The 22,284-nt window shown below is 41.2% G+C and overlaps 2 long non-coding RNA genes across 3 annotated transcripts in view; one reads left to right on the top strand and one right to left on the bottom strand.

Moving 5' to 3' along the window:
- Positions 1-16,627, bottom strand: part of LOC125630841 (uncharacterized) — a 38,192-nt gene extending 21,565 nt beyond the window's left edge. The window contains exon 1 of the long non-coding RNA XR_012666796.1: positions 16,507-16,627. This is a non-coding gene — a long non-coding RNA (uncharacterized LOC125630841). The remainder of the gene's footprint in view (positions 1-16,506) is intronic.
- LOC125630842 (uncharacterized) lies at positions 1,406-20,782 on the top strand. Of its 2 annotated transcripts, XR_007354803.2 has the most exons (4): positions 1,417-1,494; positions 4,108-4,208; positions 5,984-6,118; positions 20,584-20,782. It is a non-coding gene; the product is annotated as an uncharacterized LOC125630842 (long non-coding RNA). The 2 variants fall into 2 exon arrangements; XR_012666797.1 differs by lacking the exons at positions 4,108-4,208; positions 5,984-6,118 and having other exon boundaries at positions 1,406-1,494.
- The last annotated feature ends 1,502 nt before the right edge of the window (positions 20,783-22,284 follow it).

The raw sequence follows: 22,284 nt of genomic DNA, 5'->3' as shown, positions 1-22,284 counted from the left end.
TAGCCAAAAACTGAGGCAAGGTGGGGATAGGGGGTGAGGGTTCCCCAGGGAGGGGAGACCCAGAGACTGTGGGGGTACTGCCAGGGGCAGCATCCTGGGTAAAAGGGGCACCGGAGTCCGGGAGGGACACAGGGGCCAGCGGCAAGCAGGACACCGGCCTGCAGAGGGCGCTCCAGAGTCTGGAAGAGCTAATTCTGTGGGAGACCAGGTGGAGGCACTGCAGGGCTGAGTCTTGCACCATGACACTGACAAATGACAGATTTTTCTCCTTTTTAGTGATCTCAGATTTTAGTAGCTCCGGAGCGTTCAAAGAATGGCTCATATTTTTATAATTGTTTTTACAAGATGCTTAAGCATACTACATAATTTACTTCATAAACATCACAGTATCACGATACAAACTTAGTTAAGCTTCAGTGATAAGTAACTACATTGTCAAGTAAATGCATTATTAAGAAAATGGCAACCAACTTGGTTCTTGGCTCCTGTACCTTAGAATTAGATTACTATAAATATATATGATCCTATGCACTGCCAATACTGTACTTCAATGTTTGTTCATAAAATGTAATTTGAAATGCATGTAGGATGGTACAGGCTTTTGTAAAAGGAAGTTATTATCTGTGATAAAAGCAGTTGTTGACATTAGAAATACAGAGTTGAAGATCCAGACGGGAAATTTAATAAAAAGAAAACAAATGTAGAAGGGAAAAGGGAGGTTAACAATATTGCAAAGCAAAGCCAGATGTAGCAGTAAATATCTGCCCACAGGCAAAACCTGGGCGACTACCTTTCAGACTGGCGATGCAGCTGGTTTGCTTATTACATTGGACATGGAAGATTGTCAGACAAAGGGGGAGCATACATTTCAGCTGAAGAACTGCAAGGTTCATTACATGTTTTGTTCTGATTGTATCATGTCAACTCAAAAGAGGGAAGGGCCATTCAAAGATGTAGCAGGCACGTTTTTCAGCTTGTGTGGCAGGATTCGTGTAATCCCTCCCCACAATTTACATGGCTTCCCCTCCTCTCCCTTTTCAAAGGGCCTTTGAACCCAAGGTTTGTAAAGGCAGACTCCTACCACGCAGTAGTTTGTTGAAATGGTTTTAATTATATATCCTCCAATCCAGAATAAAATATACCTCTCCAGCACAAGAATAGCATTTAAGTGTATTTTATTTGGCTAAAATAAACACAGTTAGACATAAAATGTTCTAAATAATAACAAAATATATACTAGAATGTTTTAATACTGGCAATAATATTGAATGGGCATAGAAAATGAATTACCCTCTCGTTCCTAGAGGGGACCTGCAGCAGGGACTCTGCAGCACCAGAGCAGCCAGCTGGCTGCAATCTGAGCCTTCCCCCAGCAGCGGTATCCGCTGTGCAGTTTGCCCAGCATTGGAGACATGCAGGGGCCCTGCTTGGGGAGAAGGGCCGGAGCTGCTGAGACGCAAGAGGCCCCTGGAGCTGAAGCTGCCTGATGCCCAGGTAAAGCCATTCACTTCCAGACCAGACGAGTGCCCTACCCACTAGATTATTGGCGATTACAGGGTGCGCGCTCGCTCTCTCTGGTTTTGTTGCAAATAATTTTGAAAGGTCTTGTTTTCATTTTTCATTGGAACAAAAACAAATGTCAAACCCTCCAAATTTTTCGCAAAACAGAATTCTTGTTTTCTGGCCAGACTTAGTTCTAATCGAACACTTTTGGCTTCCTTAGGCATTTATTTTATTATAGGATCAGGATATACTAAAGTTAAGCCTATTAAGGTCTAAAATAATTATGCACAAAAGGAGAAGTCTACAGCGGTACTTCAGACATCCACTTTTTAGGAAGATGGCATGTGAACCAGTAAATTGTGGGAATTGCTGCTCTAGAGCACAGTCCAGAGAGGGGTTGGCAGCTACCAGAAGTCCGGCTACTAAAATACCTGTGAAAATTACTGTCCCACACCCAGGAGGAACAGGGTGTTGCACTGCAGGCACCACAGTGGCTAGGTGGGAAAGGCAGAGCATGGGCTGAGGTTGAAATGGCAGAGCACTCATCTTTCCAGTCCAGATTCTGTCGGCAAAATATAACCAAATGCTAGTAGGCTCCATGCACTAGGTGACTTAGGCTATGTCTGTACTTCACACTGTATTAACAGCTTCTTCACTAAGCAAGGTTACATCTAATGCACAAAGGGCCTGACCCAGAGTTCACAGATTTTCAGTGGGAACCTTCCCTTTGATTCCAGAGGGTTTTGATAAGGCCCTAAATTCACTTTGTATGCTACGTTTTTTTTTAATACTCTATGGGACAAATTCTGCTTTCAGATGAGATTTCTAAAGGGAGTTGCGCATGTGTATCAGAGATCAGAATTTGCCTTGCCTCTTTAACTCAGCCTTAAGCTTCGGTGCAGTTCTGCTCAGTGGCTAGAATATTATCCCTGCATTATGTTAGTGGCAAACCTGCACCTTTTCAAAGAACTTGTGCCTACATTTTTTTCCATTTGAAAAATCATAGCTTTGCACTGGTTTTGAGTTGCACCTCTAGGGACTGTCTCTTGCTCTGTGTTTGTACAAATCCTAGCAGAATGGTGTCCTGAACTTAGTGTGGGCCTCTTGGTGTGCCATAATATAATATTTAATTATAATACTATAATATTTATATTATATTATGGTGTGCCATATTATAATATTTAATTATAATACTACTTGCATTGAAAATAGCTCACCTTTGAGAGTTAATGCGTTATGGGTGCTTTCATGAAGATCTTAGCTTTGTCCTTTCTTGTTTTATTGTTCTCCAAATAGAATGATCATTCTAACAGAAAATACGTTGCCGCTCTTTGTCGGTAGACAGACAAAACAAGGAGAAACATTTTTGTATTTCAAGTCCTGTTCGTTACAATAGAGCTTTTCATCAATATCCATGGCTGAGGCCTTGACTACTCTAGAAAGTGTTTATTGATATAGCTATGCCAGCAAACCCTCCTAATAGAGATGCAGTTTATACCAGCACAAGAGTCTCTTGCTTAGATAGCTTATACCAGTTCTTTCAACAAAATAAGTTATACCAACGAAAGGGCTTTTTTGCAGGTATAACTGCAGCTACCATGGGATGTTTGCCACTATTGCTATGTCACTTGGAGTGTGTTTTTTCACACTTCTAACTGACATAGCTATGTCAATAAACATTTTAAGTGTAGACCAGCCCTGACTAGGTCAATGGTGTTATACCACTGAACACTTCTTAGTTCTGACCAGACTCAAATTCAGTGAATAATAAGCTTTATATATTCAAAGTAATTTACTAATTATATAATTACTCCTCTCACCATCTTTCTGAGATAGGTAAGAAAGAAACTGAGCACAATACAATTCAGTTAAGTCAACTGAAGTCTCCCACTGGGAGTTGCATTGAACCTTAAGTGACTTCCTAGTGCCACAGAAGTTGGTTTTTAGATTCCAGGAGTTCATTATTCCCATAACTGAATTCAGACCACACCCCACTTAATAAAGTTAGTATCCCACCTATGCATACCCCAGGCTATAGCATTGCTCACCAGCTGATCATCCTTTTTTCCGTTTTCCCTATTGCTCTGTGAGCATAGAGTATCAGACAGCATGCACGCAATCAGGAACTGCTTTGGAATCCTTCAGAACAAAAACCATTATATACATTCAATACAACCTCACCACATACCATGGGGGACATTAAAAGATTCAGATAACTATGATTTCAGATTTTAATCAAGGGAATTTTCAATGCAATTAAAGTTGGGGAATATAACCCTGATTTGCATAATAGGAAGTTTTGGATAATCTAGGTTGTATTGTAGGACTTTTCAGCATTAAAAAAACACCAAGAGGGTGTTACCAGCAACAGACAAGTTGATACACAGCACAATCTGATTTGCATTACTCTCCCCTAACTTTGTACATATTTGCATATAGTATTGCACAGTTATATCAGTACGTAGCAACAACCTGCTGAGCGACAAGGTTTTATGGTACTTTACTGTGGTTCTTGGAGTGTTTTTGTTAGTTAGGTGCCATTGCAGAGTTGGCGAACTTTTCATTCCAGCTTTTAGAGTAAACATTTTCTGCTTTATTTTTTAGTTTTCCAGTGACAAGTGTGTTAAAAGTGCAAAGTGCAGGGGGAGGGAAGTGGTATTTGGAATCCAAAGCTTCCATCTGCACTATATTATAACACTTCTTAGGTAAGCCTGCTTTATTCCAGCAAACTACTTACCATGTTCCTTTAATTATTGGAAAAGCAATAATAATGTGTGTTTGTCAATCAAAAGCCTGAAGCAGAAACAGCCTCAGCAGAAAGCTAAACTTCAACCTTTAAGAACAAAGATGTATAGAATGAATCCGGACCGTAGATGCAATATTGCCTAGAGGATAGAGCATAGGACTGGGACTTAGACCTATGTTCCATTTCCAGCTTGACCAATGCCCTGTTGGGTGATCTTGGGCAAGTCACTTCCCTCCCTGTACCTCAGTTTCCCCATCTGCAAAATGGGGATAATGACTTCTTTTGTAAAGTGCTTTGAGATCTGCTGATGAAAAGTGCTAGGTGTCATTACTCACAGGTAACCAGTTCATCTCTGAAAGCTATGTAGCTTTTTAAAAAAAATTGCAAGGCAAAGTTACAATAAAGTATTAACACACTACATCATACATTACTTGTTCAGGATCAGGGTAATATTCAAAGAATCTAGCTTAAAAATTCTGGCTTGCCAGGTGGGAAGCTCTCTTCTGCCAAATACGCTAGAAAGGGTAACCACATTTGTAAATACCTAACCTCTTTTTGGTGCTTCTCTTGTGTACATACTTGGTGTGAAAGCTTCTCCATTACAAGAGCAGTCCATAGTTTACTATACTGCAACTCCATAGGACGAGGGGGTCACTCATTCCAATAATATGCAATACGGAGTCTAGATGCTCACAATAAAAAAGAAATTAATTTGTCATTCTGTTTAAAATGTAGGTCCTTATTATTAGTAGGTAACTGAAACATCTTTGAAACCTATTTAATTGCTAAGGTTTTGTTGTTGTTTGTTTTTTTAATTAACCAATTTTTTTTAAAAAAAGCCCACAAAAAAAATCCATAGAAAGAAATATGTCCCTGTCTACATGACAATATCCAGCCTCTGGTCGTTCATCTGTGAGCTGAGTTGAAGTGTACAGTGTTTAGGATAATTTCTCAGCAGATAAGTGTGGAGATTCATATCCAAGTGGCAACGGTAAAACTAACTAGTTGAATAAAATGTAACTTTCATGTATATTTTGAGAGGAACCTATGTGTTAGGAAGCACAGCAAGAAAGTAGGCTACACTGAACAGAGGCATTGGACCAACTTCAGGAGGGGAAGTCTTGTATAGCAATTATGTTGGTTAGTTTAGTATTTATTTGTCAGATAAGGTACTAATAGGAATAGAGGTTGGGGGGAAGAGAGAGTGAATATGAACTAAAAGGGGATATGCAGCATGTTCACTTTTGCTATTATGTACAAATGCTAAATAAAGAGGATCAGAAAAGGGAAAGAGCAGAAGTGAAATGAAAATGCACGTGGAAGTGGCATTAACGCCAGTGAATCAGCATTCCTAGTGCAGGTATTTCCAGGGAATGGCTGGGAGAGATGTAAGTTACACAATCTAGCACTAAGCAGTTGCAATAAATGGTTTCCATCCTGCTTATTACCCAGATTTTTGAAGTGTGCGCAAGGAAGGTCAGGTGACTTGTCCAAGGTCACCCAGTGAGTTCTAATCTCTCAACACGATTAGACCCTTTCTAGCTCCCAGTCCTTTCAGTTGACAGTGATACTGTGCTTCAGAAGCAATATTCAAAATGTCTGTGCACCCTGAATGATGAGAGAGGCTGGAAAGTAAAGGTGTGAAGAAGTTTGGGGTTCTGTTCCTTATTATAGAGGGTTGAGAAGTCTGACTTGCCTCTAAATCTTAAGGTTTTATTTATTTGTTTTATTTAGAGAATAGATTTATCCACACCAAGCAAAAATCAGAGAGAAAAAGATGTTATATCTATAGAAAGTAATGAGGAGAAGAGGAACGGAGCAACGAGGCCTCCAGAAGACCATATGCCTCAATGCCTTTGGGGTATTTAGGTGGGCCTTGGCCTTTTCTTTATTATTGTTTGTATGTAGCTAGCACTGTGCAATGGCTTTCTAAATTTAGTCTGAGGTCCCAGAGTCTTTCTAGCTGCTAGAAACGCTTTTGAATTCATGAGGATTTACCAGACAGAGAAAAATCAGTTGTTTTACAGTTGTACATTGCAGTGCCAACTGCGATTGGGAACCCTATAGACCTAGTGAGAGAGAGTGCCAGCTCTAACAAGCTTGCAGTCTAAATAGGCAGGACAGACAAAAGTGGGAAGAAAAACAGAAGCACAGAGAGGTGAAGTAACTTGCCTATGGTCACAACAGGTCAGTAGCAGTGCTGAAGAGAAGTCATGTCTCATGCAACCCCACTCAGTGCCCTATTCAAAAGACTACACTACTTAAAATGTACACAGTGGACAGCTGAGGCTATAATTAAAGAGGATGGTTCCTCAGATAATGGCAGTCCACCAGGCTTACAAATATGCCTCCTTTGGCTGTGAAAACTAGCTCTTCCTCTCTGGATTTGTCAAACCCAGATCTATGCTCTTCATCACCAGCAATCTTACATCAGGACCTATTTTTTAACTTGTGGAGCTTCAGCTCAATCAGAATTCTGAGGTTTTCTCTTGTCTCTCAATCCAAAATATATTTAGCAAGGGAAATAAGAAATGGAGAAAACATGAAATAGTGACTCGGGTTCTAATCATGCCCCTTTATCTGCATATGAAGGGGACTCTGTGCATGAGTCTCCCCTCCTGCATAGAAAGTGTGGGACAGGGAAGGTCAGCTGGCCCTGTAGTAGTGTTCCCATTCTTTCCCTGAAAACCTTGTGCTGGGTTTTCCCTGTGTGGAGTTGCACTGGGGTCAGTGGAGAAGTGGGCTGGGTGGGGGGCACACAGACACGCGCACACACTTTCTTTCCACTGAGCCAGCAGACATTCCCCTAGAAATGTAGGGTTATCCCTTTAAAGGAGAGTCCTGGAAGCATCGGGCTCCCATTGGCCAGGAGGTGGGAGAGGGTATGGCTGCTAGCTGGTGAGAGTACACAGGGCTTCTGAGAGATGGATCTGGTCTCCTGTGGATCTGTTGGGATTCATGCACTTTGAGTTGGGTGGCCTGTTTCACAGGGTGGCAAACACCACTAAGAGAGCCTTGTAGGTGACTGGCTGCGTCTCAGGAGGGTTGATCAGCTTCTCAGAGATATTTGGAGTCTTCATCATGGTAGTGACAAAGCTCACATTTCAGGGCTGAATTTTTTTGGCCCAAAGGAAGTTACCAGCCATATCTAAGCTAAACGAACTAGGGGATTTATATTGTGGATACAGCCAAGGACACCAAATAAAGAAAACAGATTTGTTTTGATTTGTGAAGGAACATGTAAAAAGTTTTGAATTATCCAGCACAAATTGCCTTACGTAATTCCATCAAAGCACTGCCTAGTTTTGCTTTGGACTCCAAACACATATTATGAGAGCTGCTACTTCAGGAAGTGCCATTTCTACTTTGAGTGGAGGTATCAGTCATGTCAATGGTATCAGTGAGAGCAGGCTCAAGACCCCCGTAGCTTGTGCATTTGGTGTATGTTTTAGGTAAATCTGCCCCAGTCTAAAGTATCCAGGTTGGCTGCTGTAAATATTTACTTATAAAAGAAAGTCCTTGTTTGTTTCTGGTGCATTTTCTTAACATTCTGAAGGTTCACGAAGCAGGGGAAACAACCTACTAAAACAACTTAAGTTGCAGAAAATAAACTTGTTCCATTTTGTATACAAGTGTTTACTGTACAAACTTTTAATGACTCAGACGTGAAATATGGTTCAGGTTTATTATGTTTTTGTTTCATTTTTTAACTCTGCTTTAGAGATCATAGGCCACATTTCAGGCTGACTTACATCCTGTCAAAGGGATTCATGGGGTGCACAATAAGATCTTGATCCTGTGAATGTCTAATTCATGCATGAGTGGGCCTGCATTAGATGGGCCCACTTGTGTGTGTTATCATTTTCAGGATGATTATCATTATCATGCCTTAAGGCACAGCATGGAATTTGGGTCCACAGGTTTATTTGGGATTGGAATTGTCACATGACTTTGACACAAAATTGTATGATTTAAAGAATCACTGTCCAACTCATGCAGCATTTTTCAGTGTACAATAATGTAATTTAAGAAATCCCTAGGAAACTGTCACTCTCCCATCATTTCCTTTCCTGTCATTGCCAATCACCAGTAAACAGAAGCTGTCCCCTTTCTTGTTAGCCGGCTTCTCCAACACAACTTTTTTCTATTGTCACATTTCAATTTGTGCCAACAAAATCGCTTCTATGATAATGGCTTGTGTTGTCAAGACACTAGATCTTGGCATTAGTGACTGAATCAAGCAGAAGATGCCTATGTACTTACAGGTATCTGCAAACTACGTAATAAAAAATTAGTTTGTTTCTTGCCTAGAAATATAAGGTATGAATTCTGGTCTTCCTTACTTTTGCTGGAGCACCTATGAGAAATCTCAAGGAAGTTTAATATGAGCTCTAACTCCTTAAATTAAGGTGTGAGGGTGTTAAACCTTTAACAAAGACTTCCCTTATTCTCAAGCATTGATTCATCATTGAGGGTAAATAGCATGTTATTAAAAAACACCAAAAGCAAAGAGTTTTCAATGGTCTGAAAGAAACCCCCCCTTTCCTTCTCAGTTGCTCAGCTTTCTTAGGGCTTGTCTACACTTGAAACACTACAGCGGCCCTGCTGAAGTGCTGCAGCTGTGCCACGGTAACATTTCAGCGTAGACAGTACCTATGCCAGAAGGAGGGGTTCTCCCATCAGCATAGGTTATCTGCCTCCCTGAGAGACAGGGTACATAGCTGGGCAGAAGAATTGTGCCATCAACCTAGCACTGTCTACAGTGGGGACTAGGTCGGCTTAACTACATCACACAGGGGTGTGGATTTTTCATACCCCTAACCAGGGTTTAAATTCTCAGAGATTATTTCCCAGAGACCCCCACTAACAAACACCCATCTGGGGCTCCAATCTTCAGCTGCGGTGGAGGGGGTCTCAGGGCTTTAGACTTGAAGGGGAGGGGTGTAGGGGCTTGGTGCTTCAGCCCCGTGGTGCATGCTGGGGTTACCATGGTTTTGAAAATTATTTACTAGAGCTCCACTCCAGTGCGCTCCTGCTGAATTTAAGCCTTGTCCCTAAGTGATGTAGCTGAGTCAAACTAACTTTCTAGTGAGACCAGGCCCCAGGCTATGTCTCCACTGGACAGCCTATGCCAGCATAACTATGCTGACATAGTGCCCTATCTTAGACACAGCGGACACTGACAGGGGTGGTTCTGATGCTGTAGGAACACCACCTCCTCAAACAATCTTAATTATGCTGACAGAAGCACTCTTTTAATAACATAGTTGTATCTATACTGGGGTTTTTATCAGTATAGCTATGTCATTCAGGGGTGTGAAAGTCACCCCCAACTGACACAGGTATGCCAGTATAAATTTTAAATATAGATCACGCCTTAGATTTGGTGGGGTCATTGTTTCACTAGTTCCTTAGTCACCATAGAGTCTTCCAACCTAGACAGGACCTGAATTTCTAATGTAAAAATAAACAAATAAAAGAAAACTTAGAAAACAAAAACAAAGAAAGGAAGAAAGGAAGAGAAGGGAAAGAAAAGAGAGAGAGAAAGCACAAGTTCAACATTTTTCCCCCTTTGCAGGTCACCTTTCAATAAGAAAGCTTGTATTACACACAAGTATGTTGGTGACTTATACTGTTGGGAAAAGAAATTCATGAGAACTACAAACCAGTTTCATAGGGTCTTGGTAAAATGTTGTTTAATGTTTGCCTGTGTAGCAGTGGCTCTTGAAAGCAGATGATATCTGATTTACTGTATGAATGATACGAGGGTCTGTCTTTTAAAAAATTGCAGATGTACCCACTGTGCATATAAACCCTATTTTAACGCACAGGAAAAGGTATTCGTGCACACAAAATTGGCAGTTATGCTTATACTGGTTCACAGCAGTTTCAAGCCAATTTTGCAGATGCAGCTTTGGCATGATCTTGGCAAACATTATTGGATTATTGTATTACTCTTTCCTATATAGGTGTGTTAACATAGTGTGTTAACAGAGTAAATATATAGGAAAGAGTAACACACCTGTTGTGAATGACTCAGCACTAGCATATGTAAAAGTCACAATCCAAAAATATGTCCTGGGATAAATTTAAAAGCCATTTTCATAAATGAGAAAACATAAGATCTAATAGGATACTGTACTGTTGCAAACAGGACTTCTATGTCACCACTGTATAGACTCAAAGATTAAAGTCAGAAGGGACAATTATATCACCTAAAATGACCTCATGTATATTAAATTTCACTGAGTTACCCCTGTAGTAAGCCCAATATATAATATAAATCAATTTTATACTATACTACTGTATACGTTTATATTATATAACTTCACTTTAAGGGCTACTGGCCCTTTTGTTTTGTTAAGCTACACAGAGACATGTATTAGATTCATAGTTAATCATCTAATACTTCTAACACCAGAAAAAAATTGACTAATTTGCTGATGTACTAGGTAGTCTAATAATAACAAATACCGTTTGTTCTGTTTACATATTAACTTTGTAACCATGGGTGCAGGGGAATTTTCCAGCATACAACAAAGCTAATTTTGCATATGACTTAAATTTTGCAATCAGAAAGGAATATTTTAAAGAAACCTGCAAAATCCCAATACCGTATGGTAAGACTTTACAATATTTGGTATTACAACTTGGTATTATTTTAAAATCTAGACAAATATTGAGATGCACTATCTACTACAAATCAAAGTCTGACAAAAGGAAAGTACCAAAAATACTACAAGGGACATATCATCTGGGGAAAATTTTCATCTGCCCAAATTAGTCCATGCTGAGTCTGCATTTGTGATGGCTGCCATCTTGGCTGGCATACGGGGGACTGAACTGGGAACCTCCTGATCTAAAAACATGAACATCTATAGACTCTCTAACTAGGGACTGTAATAATACAGACCCTCTATTGATCAGCACAGAGGAAGACCTCTAACACACTCACCAGTGGGTTACATATCTGCAAACCTCAAATTGCACACGCTAGGGCTTGTGTGAGCAACTTGGACATTTGAAAAATCTATCCCATAGATCTAATATGTACATTCATAGAATCATAGAATCATAGAATCAAAGGGTTGGAAGGGACCCCAGAAGGTCATCTAGTCCAACCCCCTGCTCAAAGCAGGACCAATTCCCAGTTAAATCATCCCAGCCAGGGCTTTGTCAAGCCTGACCTTAAAAACCTCTAAGGAAGGAGATTCTACCACCTCCCTAGGTAACGCATTCCAGTGTTTCACCACCCTCATAGTGAAAAAGTTTTTCCTAATATCCAATCTAAACCTCCCCCACTGTAACTTGAGACCATTACTCCTCGTTCTGTCATCTGCTACCATTGAGAACAGTCTAGAGCCATCCTCTTTGGAACCCCCTTTCAGGTAGTTGAAAACAGCTATCAAATCCCCCCTCATTCTTCTCTTCTGCAGGCTAAACAATCCCAGCTCCCTCAGCCTCTCCTCATAACTCATGTGTTCCAGACCCCTAATCATTTTTGTTGCCCTTCGCTGGACTCTCTCCAATTTATCCACATCCTTCTTGTAGTGTGGGGCCCAAAACTGGACACAGTACTCCAGATGAGGCCTCACCAATGTCGAATAGAGGGGAACGATCACGTCCCTCGATCTGCTCGCTATGCCCCTACTTATACATCCCAAAATGCCATTGGCCTTCTTGGCAACAAGGGCACACTGCTGACTCATATCCAGCTTCTCGTCCACTGTCACCCCTAGGTCCTTTTCCGCAGAACTGCTGCCTAGCCATTCGGTCCCTAGTCTGTAGCTGTGCATTGGGTTCTTCCGTCCTAAGTGCAGGACCCTGCACTTATCCTTATTGAACCTCATCAGATTTCTTTTGGCCCAATCCTCCAATTTGTCTAGGTCCTTCTGTATCCTATCCCTCCCCTCCAGCGTATCTACCACTCCTCCCAGTTTAGTATCATCCGCAAATTTGCTGAGAGTGCAATCCACACCATCCTCCAGATCATTTATGAAGATATTGAACAAAACCGGCCCCAAGACCGACCCTTGGGGCACTCCACTTGATACCGGCTGCCAACTAGACATGGAGCCATTGATCACTACCCGTTGAGCCCGACAATCTAGCCAGCTTTCTACCCACCTTGTAGTGCATTCATCCAGTCCATACTTCCTTAACTTGCTGACAAGAATACTGTGGGAGACCGTGTCAAAAGCTTTGCTAAAGTCAAGAAACAATACATCCACTGCTTTCCCTTCATCCACAGAACCAGTAATCTCATCATAGAAGGCGATTAGATTAGTCAGGCATGACCTTCCCTTGGTGAATCCATGCTGGCTGTTCCTGATCACTTTCCTCTCATGCAAGTGCTTCAGGATTGATTCTTTGAGGACCTGCTCCATGATTTTTCCAGGGACTGAAGTGAGGCTGACTGGCCTGTAGTTCCCAGGATCCTCCTTCTTCCCTTTTTTAAAGATTGGCACTACATTAGCCTTTTTCCAGTCATCCGGGACTTCCCCGGTTCGCCACGAGTTTTCAAAGATAATGGCCAATGGCTCTGCAATCACAGCCGCCAGTTCCTTCAGCACTCACACATTCTAATCCCACAACAATTCAGAGCATAAAAGATCAAATACATTTAATTAATGCTTTATTTTAATGGAATTCCAGCAGGAAGGAATGTTTTTTCCACAGGAACATGGCATGAAAATGTTTCAGGGGAGATGTCATTATCAAGAATACCAAATCAGTTATTTAAGTACACGTCTTTTTCTAACTAATGTTGAAAATCAACATAAAGTGGGATGGGGATTAATGCTGCCATTTTCATACATGGGTCTACATTATACACAAATTTTGGATTTGGTGGAGGGATTGCGTGGGTTTTTTAAATATTTCAGCACCTTTCCAAAAGCAGGTCGATCATCCAAAAATGCAGCTAAGCTTTCCACTTTACAGTCATGCACGATGAATAGTCTAACGCAATGATTCTTAACTGTGAAACTGGGATCCCAGGTGAGACAACAACTTCAAATGGGATGGCTGTATCTAGTGGTCCCCCACAGGACTCAGTCCTGGGTCCAGTACTATTCAATATTTTCTTTATTTGGAAAATGGAGAGGAGAATATACTTTAAAATTGTGCAAATTACACCAAATTGGGAGGGGTTGCAAGTACTTTGGAGCACACGATTAAAATTCAAAATGACCTTGACAAATTAGAGAATTGGCCTGAAACCAACATGATGAAATTCAATAAAAGATAAGTGCAAAGTATTACACTCAGGAAGGAAAAAATCAAATGCACAACTACAAAGTGGGGAATAACTGGCTAGGTGGTAGTACTGCTGAAAAGGCACTGTGGGGTATAATGGATCACAAACTGAAGATGAGTTAACAATGTGGTCCAGTTGTGAGAAAAAGTTAATATGTATTAACAGGAGTGCTGTATGTAAGACGCAGGAGGTAATTGTCCCTTTCTACTTGGCACTGATGAGGCCTCAGCTGGAATTCTCTGGCCAGTTCTGGGCACCACGTTTTAGAAAAGATGAGTTTAAATTAGACAGTCCTGAGGAGAGCAACAAAAAAACCATAAAAGGTTTAGAAAACATGACCTATGAGGAAAAGTTTTTTAAAAATTGGCATGTTTAGTCTTGAGAAAAAATGTGGGGGGTTGGGATTTGATAACACTCTTCAAATATGTTAATAGCTGTGATAGAGTGGAGTGTGATCAATTGTTCCCCATAACAACTGGCGGTAGGAGAGAAGTAATTGGCTTAATCTGCAGCAAGGGAGATTTAGGTTAGATATAAGGGAAAACTTTTTAACTATAAGCAGAGGTGATGCATAACTGTTGATAGTGGGGGGCACAATTTAAAGGTTCTGGTGGTATGCAATGGGGTTCAGAGCAGGGCATAACAACCCTGCCAGAAATTGGGGGGGTCACGTGACCCCATGTGCCAGTCCCTGCATTACCTCAGGGTAGGTAAGCTCTGCCATAGGCTTCCAAGGAAGGTTGTGGAATCCAGTGGTGGTTTTTAAGAACAGATTGGACAAACATCTGACAGGGATGGTCGAGGTCCTGTCACAACGCAGGGGGCTGGACTTGATGACTCTGAGGTCCCTCAAGCCCTATATTTCTATGATTCTTCCAGAGGAGACCCAAAAAAGCTCAATGAAGAAGGGTGTGGAAGGAATAAGACTTGTTTTCATTGTTACTAGGACTAAACCAGAACCTGGTAGTGTTCATTGATTAGTCCAAACAGAACTGTAAGAATCCAGTCCTAGGATGAGTACTGCACAAGCTAATATCTATAGCAAAATGGAAGTCAATAGGGCTCTGTACAGATACAGGGGTTTGCTCCCATGTAGCTCAATGCATCACCACATCTTAAATATTATACACACAAACTCACCAAGAATACACAATTCTCTATTCACTGAGCCCCATGTGAAAATGCCTCAGCCAAAAAAGAAAAATTAACAGGCTGCCTTGTGCATTACTTTAAAATATACTTCCACCATTTTAAATATAACTTTTCAAGGAAGAGCCTCTGCCTGCTCTCTTCTTACCCCCAGCTTGCATCTCATTTTTAAAAACATTCTTCGATTGGAAGGCCAACATACTGTCTCTTCTTGGGGCTATGACAAAGTAAGAGATCTGAACAAAGTCTAACAGACAAAGGTTGAGAGGGGCTAAAAAAAGTCTTTGAGCTGAGTCATGGTAGACTGGGTCAGTTATAAACATGTATAACCCGGAAGAAAGAAAAATGTCATTGGTTTACTAATTTAGCTGGATTAAATGGACTCATGCCTGATGATGATGGTTAATAACTATGGCTAAAATTTTTAAAAGCAATTTGTGATTTTGGGTGCCTCCATTTTTAATTTTCCAGCATGAGACATTTTAGAGAGTCCTACTTTCAGAAAACAGGTGCTCCATCCTTCTGAAAAATCAGATCCTTTTTTGGTCTTTCAAGATGCGCGCCAAATTTGTGCTACCCAAAATCACTGATCAGTTTTGAAAATCTTGGCTTAGCATTCTTTTGGGGAATGAAGGATAAAGCAGCAGAAAGAGATCAGATCAGATACACCCTTTGACCATTCACAGTATAGTCCACAAATGAATTCTATCCGTGTCAGCTGAAGGTACCGGTAATTGAAGATTTTCACAAAATGCCTACAGCAAGCATTTGGCTGACTTTCCACAGAAAGTTCACCTCTTACGCAAACATTTTGGACATCTCATTTACAGAAGTACAAATTCCACAAAGAGCACAGAAATAAATGTTACATCTTAAAGAACCAAGATTAAAAAAAAACAGAACTCGTTAGCCAGAGTGGTGATTTCTCATCTGCTCACAAGTTGCTAAGAATATTTTAATCAAAAAGAAAAGAACCATCTCCCTGAGATTGCTGTCTCCTTGATAATCTTGAATGGGAGTTAAAAACTGCCTCTCAAATGCGCCCATGCTTTCAATCCAAGCAATAGTTTTGGCAGCTGTAAGCCCAGAGTGGGCCCATTTAAGATGATCAGAGGAAACAGGCTGACAGTGAGCTGATTAGAAAGCTCTTAGAGCCCCCGCCGCTGAAGAGGGAAAGGAGTATAACTTGCTTCATGTGCTGTCAGAGTGACACCCCGGAGCGCTGTTAGTTTGACTTGATATCCTTGGTGAGCTCGTGTGTATATATATATTAAAAAAGGCCATTTAAAAAGCACAAACAGAAACCACACGGCAGCCAGCCCCTTGCCAGCCTTCCTGTTCCTGTCAGCTTTTGCTTTGAAGGAATGTTTGAAGATAACAAGGGAGGAAATAATGAAACAATATGGCAAAGGCTAGCTGAATTTGAAGGGACAACTGCAAGCTGTTTCTTGACCTCAGCCTTATCTAAGGACGCCCAGAAAATAACCCTTGCTCAGTGTTCTATAAATAACTCATTATGATCAGGGTGAAGAATTTAATTTTATTTTCTCAGTCAAGCGCTGGGAAATGGGACAAACTCTCCACATGGATGAAGGCTAGTTTTATTTCTAGTTGCATGCATGGGATGATGGAGAGGAGTTCGGTACAGAGTCCTTTGAAATATTTTCACAGAGAAGCAGCATTTAAGCACATTTTAAAGTACTGAAGTATGAAAATACAGGTTTGCGGTGGGAAGGGAGCGTTAGAAGGCAAGAGTCCGAAAGCCTGGTAGAGAATTTTGAATGTACAAAGCAACAGGCATTAAAACAAATTCAGCTGCAAAATAAAAATAAATAGAGAGGGAAGTTACCTTGCTGTATCCTGAGCAGCTCTTACCAGCAGAAAAGCTTTGGGCCCAAGATTTTCTTTCCAAAACGGCAGAAGACAGCTGACCTTCACTCACAGGGAAAGTGAGAGGACAGAGGGGGAAGGCTCAGATCTGGGGAGAAACGAAAAGGTACTTCATAGATTTTAAGGCCAGAAGGCACCATTATGGTCATCTGGCTTGACTTCCTGCATAACACAGGCCAAAGATTTCTGCATCAACTTCAGTTTGAGCTAGAGCGTCTCTTGGCTGGGCTGCTGCCCAGCTGTCCCTTTACATACAGTAGTTTAGATTCAGACCCTGAAGCTGACAAGAAACTTCATACATCACCATAGTTTGAACAAATATTGCTCTACAGGCTACAACCAAGAGTGACTGTAGAGCTGCTAAGGACATGAGTACAAGTCAGCCACTATAGAGGTTTTCCTTTCATTCAAAGGTCTGCTGAATGGCTGATTTCAGAATTACAATTCCCCACTATTTTTGTGGGTTCTGTGTTTTTATTAAACTTTTTAACAACTTTCCATAAGTATGACCATAGATCGCAGTGAAACTTGGGCAAGAGTCCACTCTTAATAGGCATCTGCCTGCCTTAAAAGACCACCCCATGGTATCCTCAAATGTTCTGGGTACAATTCTGTTCCCCTTCATTTAGAAAACCACTCTGTGCAACAGTGGATTTTTTCTGGTCTCTTGAGTGGTCACTTAAGGCAGTTTCCACTGCAATTCATTGTTGCTATTTTTATAAAGCAAAATAATAAATAATAAAAATAATAATTAATAATACTACCAGTTCAGAAGCCTTTCACAAGCACAAAAAATCCAGTTAGGCACAACCCAGCTCAGCCTTACAATGGTATCTAAAAACCTGCCACCTTAGATAAGATTTTTCTGTAGAGTGAAATAAGTGGGAATAATACTCATAAAATCTTTGGTTGAGTTTTCCGGGGTCTGAGAGGCATCTGGGAGAATTATGGGTGGGATAGTGTATATGGTAGCCAGGCTAAGAGCAGTCCTAATTTATAGCCCCATTCTTAACCGTTAAACTTAGCCCGAAGCAGATACTGAAACAGAATTACATAAACAAGTAGAGAGCATTCCAGTTCCAGTTTAGCCATCTCAAAGCATGTGGCTAGGACAAATAAATGATTGTACATTAGCTGCTGTTCTTGAGGATTCATGATTTGGATATTGTATTTCTTTTTCTATAGTCTTTTTTTAAACAGGGGCAGTATGAGCAAGAATACCACTTACGAAGGTTGCCTTGGGGACATTCACTTTTTTGAAAGTCATTCTGTCTTCAGTTGTATGTACGATTTTAAATAGGATACTGCAGCTGTGCCATGAAGAGGCCACATTAGATAAGGCCTAACCATTTATATATCCAGGATAAACAAGACAAATGGAGAAGAAAGGAAGGCCTTGTGGTTGAGCTACTGGGACTTGGGAGGTAGGGGTTCAGCTCTTCTACACACTTCCTGTGTGACCTTGCAAAAGTCACGTTTACAAAATGGAGATAATAATACTTCTGTACATCACAGCAGTGACTGAAGTTCTCTGATTCTACAGTGAAGTGGGACATTTAATAGAAGAAGAGAGAGAGGGGGCCGAACAGGCCCTTCTCCCCAATTCAAAGCATCACAACTATGCCTTATTTCAAAGGCTTACTTTTTTCTAGTTTGGCTGGTTTTACAAATATCACAGCTTTGTGGGTGAACTGTCCTTTGCTTGCTTTCTCATATATGTGAAATATTGTGTATCATGTAGTCAGCCCAGTAGTCAGAGGTGACACTCTAACTGTTTTATTTTCCAGTCTGTCTGAAAATCATGTCCATAGTTATAGTCACTTTCTCCAACATGTGATGAACAACGTATTGTCAAGGAACTGTGTACATTTAGGGTATGTCTGCACAGCACAAGCTGTGCATGGGCTAGCCTTTGTGTGACTCCAGCTAGTGCAAGAAACAATAGTAGTAAAGACAATGTAATGCAGGCTTCAGCATGAGTGGCATGAGGATGTACTCGTAGAAGTTACTCTGAAGATGTTGTTTTCCATTAGTTGCCACATATGATTAATAAACAGGTTTTAATGCTACCATAACAGAGTTCTGTTGAAAGATCTTCCAGGTTTTAAACACAGATCCTGGAAGAAGTCAGGAAGAAGGAGAATACTTCATCAATATAGATGGACACATTTTTGTGGAGGGACCTGACCAGTTTCTCATAAACCATTAGTGGAATACTGGAATAGTATTAGTATAGTATAGAATAGTAATAGTGGAATAGTCAATACTGGAATTTTCTCAGTATTCCCAATGAATTTATATGCCTGTATTGACTTCCCATAAAATGCTGTGGGGTGTCTGATCTCAGGGTAAATTTCCTTATAAAAAAAGAATCAAATAACAGAAGTCAGGCGGAATGCTTCAGAATACAACATGTAGCTAGTCAGAGATTGGCCAAGCTTTGAGGTTCTGTGCCAGAGATTGTAGACGTGGTTTGATCAGTCACGTGGTTAAAACATAGAGCAGAGCTTCTCCATTTGGGTAGGTCAAATCAGATATGTAACACCGATTGTCTTATGTGACTGGTGAAAAAGTTCTATAAAAATGACTAAGACAAAAAGGATGCATCCGATGAAGTGAGCTGTAGCTCACGAAAGCTTATGCTCAAATAAATTGGTTGGTCTCTAAGGTGCCACCAGTACTCCTTTTCTTTTTGCGAATACAGACTAACACGGCTGCTACTCTGAAATAAGACAAAAAGGAAGGATGCTGTCTTAAGAGCCATTGCATAACTAAAGCACCAGACTCCTTTGTAATATGCAACCAAAGTTCTTAAACCAGAAACCCATTTAATATTGGTTTCTTGAGCCAGTTTAACTAGGGGAGTGCCACAGGGTTCTCTAATCACCACTAGGCACCTCCTTAGGGCTGCATCTGAGGAATAGCTCCACCCAAACTGACACCCCCTCCTGTCTCTTGTTTATGCATGGCCTCTTTCACACTCCAAGAGTTGCAGTGCTTCCTCTTTGTGGCTTGGTCCTCTGGCCAGGTCACTGTACAGTCTTCCCCTTCTGGGGTAACAGAGTCTCACTGAACCAGCTGTCTGGGTGCCATTCCAGGCAGTCTTCCAACTCAGGAATGTGCCACTTTCCCAATGGCTGGTAAGGGAACCTGGGCCTGCCCACTATTCTGCGTTCCAGCCCAGGGACCCTACAATCAGCAGCCAATGTCTGCATCATCTCAACCCTTGCTGCTGCTTCCCTGGGCTTCTTCCTAATTCACCCTCTTTAGGCTTTCTCCACCACCCCTCAGAATAAACTCTCTCCCTCAGGGTCAGGATCCCAGAGCTTGGGCTCCTCAGGGGTTTCCTCCTTCTCTCCTCACTAGGCCCAGAGACTGATTGCAGAACTCAACACTACAGCACCTTCTGTTCTCAGTTTCTGGCTTTATACAAGCCCCTGCCTACTGCCTATTTGGGCTCTATCTTCAATTAGTGCTTGTCAGTCAAGCCTAAATCTTCCCCCTTGTGCAACCTCCCAGGTTAATTAGCCCTTTCTGAGCCATATTAACACCTTCAGGGGTGATTTGGGGTGAACACCCCATCACAGACAGTCTTAACAAATTCTGTAAAAGTGGAAAGGAATTTAAATATTTGATACTTCATTGGATCTTACCAAAGTCCCAACTTCCCAGTCAGCACGTATGTCCAGACTTTCATATTTTAAAATATATGAGTTTAGCTGAAGGTATACCAGAGTCTGGCCATGATGAGGTTGAAGCTAGCACAAGTGATAACCACATGAGAGAGATGTGAGTGACACTAAATATAAATAAACATCCAGGTATTTTTAACTCATGTCTATTGCTGTAATTCCTCCAAATGGAGGAATGATGGGCCCAGTTATACAAACTCTTACTTATTCAGTCCTATAAACTTAAATGAGAAATAGGCAGCACTTGCTTAAAGGTTTTCCCAGGTGGGGCCCAAAGATATTAAACCTTAAATCAGCCTGAAAAGCCATGTAATTAAAGGGCCTGATTCTCTTCCCTCTTACAGACTGATGTCAATGGAACTCTTACAGATTCACACCAGTGTACGTGAGAAGAGTTTCAGGCCACAGTTGTGTAACTATGCTACATGCTTCCTGAATTATCCCGACAGGCAGAGAAAGAGAACCAACTATGTATCAGGCCTTGCTATTGTCTGAAATGTTGCTGTTTATTCATGAAATGTAAATAAAAACACTATAAAAATCTCCCCTGATGTCTGAATAAATTATTCAGCAATAATAGTGAAGCAAGACACTGAACATTTTCAATCTACAGCTGAAAAAGGATTGGATTTTTTTCCTAAAAGGCCCACAGGCTACCTAGCTCTTAGAAACAAGAGGATAATACTGCAAAGTGAAAAATACTGCAAAGTGTACTTGTAGGAAGTAGGTAGAATATTGTTTGCTAAATGTTATTGGTTTGTGGAAATCAGAAGGCAAAATCTATTACAGAAAGCACTAAACTGGTGATGAGCAAAGCTCAAAAGGTTTGGTTTGAATACTTTACCCAACATTATCTGAACAAGCCTCCCAGCCTGAGCCAGCAGTCTCTCAAAGGCAGACACTTATGAGATTCACAGGACTTCCTGCTTCTGGCTGGGTTGGAAACACTGAAAGGGAACTTCTCTCATCATTTTTGGTACATCTACTTCCGCTCCTAGTAGAAACTAGAAAGCGCAGTGGTCATCAACAACCCATAGGACCCTCACTGTGGAGGAACTACACATCGTGTAATCGTCTGAAAGTCCCAATTATTTTTATATTGGTATATATTTTATTAATAATAATAATAATAATTTATTTGTATGATGGCAGCACCTAAGAGCCCTACTCATGCACCAGGGTCCCAATGTGCTAGGTGCTGTACAAACAGAACAAAAAGACAGTCCCTGCCAGGAGAGCTTACAATTAATATAAAAGATGAGGGAATGGCTACCACCAATCTCTGAAGACTCGTCAGGTAGTAGAAGCTTGTAGGTGGCTATTAATGGCCTTCCCTGCAAAGAAGGAAACAATAAGTTGGGTTGGTCCTGGTGGTTAGTGGAAGGGGTGGGTGATGGAGCCCCTGTTCTGCATGGCAAGAGATGCCCATGGAGGTTTGGCTTAGCAGTTTCAAACCTAGGCATGAATCGGAAGGGGCTGGTTTGCAAACCCAACCATAACAAGTGCTAGTGAGAAATGGACATGCAGAATTCACATAGGATTCTAAATACAGAACCAGGTCTCATCATTGCGGATAAGAGATTTAGGGTATGTTTACACTCAAAATGCTAGAGTGCCACTGTAGCACTTCAATATAGACACAACCTACATCAAGGGCAGGGGTTCTCCCATTGGCATAGGTAATCAACTTCCCTGATAGGCGGTAGATAGGTTGATGGAAGAATATTTCCATCAACGTAGCACTGTCTACACTGAGGGTTAGGTTGGTTTAGCTACATCTTTCAGGGATGGATGTTTTTCACACTCCTGAGAGACGTAGCTATACCGATTAAGTTTCTACTGTAGACCAGCCCTTAATTAGAAAAGTAGGAAATGTGTGTTCAATGGCACCCGCAACTTTCTTGTTTGCCTGATGTTACGACACCACCAGACAAAAAGTGGCTTGTGTTTTATGAGCCACCCTCATTTAAAACATCCAGAAACCTGAGAAACGGGCTGCTTCCAGGATGGTAAAAAAGGAGAGGCAGAGTGGTAGACAGGAGGCA

Source organism: Caretta caretta, chromosome 2 (genome assembly GCF_965140235.1).
Source record: "Caretta caretta isolate rCarCar2 chromosome 2, rCarCar1.hap1, whole genome shotgun sequence".
Taxonomy (NCBI): Eukaryota; Metazoa; Chordata; order Testudines; family Cheloniidae; genus Caretta; species Caretta caretta.
The sequence above is the reverse complement of the archived record's forward strand: the minus strand, read 5'-3'. Positions and strand labels throughout refer to the sequence as shown.